This window comes from Carlito syrichta, unplaced genomic scaffold, assembly GCF_000164805.1.
Source record: "Carlito syrichta isolate Samal-C Ts95f unplaced genomic scaffold, Tarsius_syrichta-2.0.1 Scaffold263284, whole genome shotgun sequence".
Taxonomy (NCBI): domain Eukaryota; kingdom Metazoa; phylum Chordata; class Mammalia; order Primates; family Tarsiidae; genus Carlito; species Carlito syrichta.
The window spans coordinates 1-710 of record NW_007207380.1 but is presented as its reverse complement, the minus strand read 5'-3'; positions in this window follow the sequence as shown (position 1 = coordinate 710).

Sequence of the window (710 nt, the reverse complement as noted above, 5' to 3'; positions counted from 1 at the left end):
AAACAGAGATCAAAAGATACCTTGGAACAAATGAAAATGAAGAAACATCTTACCAAAATCTCTGGGATGCCTGAAAGCTGTAGTAAGAGGGGAATTTATATCCCTACAAACACACATGAAGAAAATGGAAGGAACAGAAATTCACAACCTAACAAGCCACCTAAAGAAGCTGGAAAAGCAAGACCACAAAAACCCTAATTTCAGCAGAAGAATCCAGATCACCAAAATAAAAGCCCTAATCCAGGACATAGAACACAAAAAAATAATACAAAAAAATCAATGAAACAAAAAGCTGGTTCTTCGAAAGGATAAACAAGATCGATGGTTCTCTAGCTAGACTGACCAAGACAAAAAAAACCAAATAAGCACAATCAGAAACATAAAAGATGAAGTCACATCCGACCCTGAAGAAATACAAAAGATCATTAGAGACTACTACATACACTTGTATGGAAACAAACTTGAAAACCTTAAGGAAATGGAGGACTTTCTGACATCACACAACCTACCTAGGTTGGAACAAGAAGAAATTGAGACCCTAAATAGACCAATAACAATCAAGGAAATCGACTATGTAATAAGAAAACTTGCTACAAGAAAAAGCCCTGGTCCAGATGGCTTTCCAGCAGAATTCTACAAGACATTTAAGGCGGAGTTAATACCAATCCTACTGAAGGTATTCCAGGCGATTGAAAAAGATGGAACTCTCG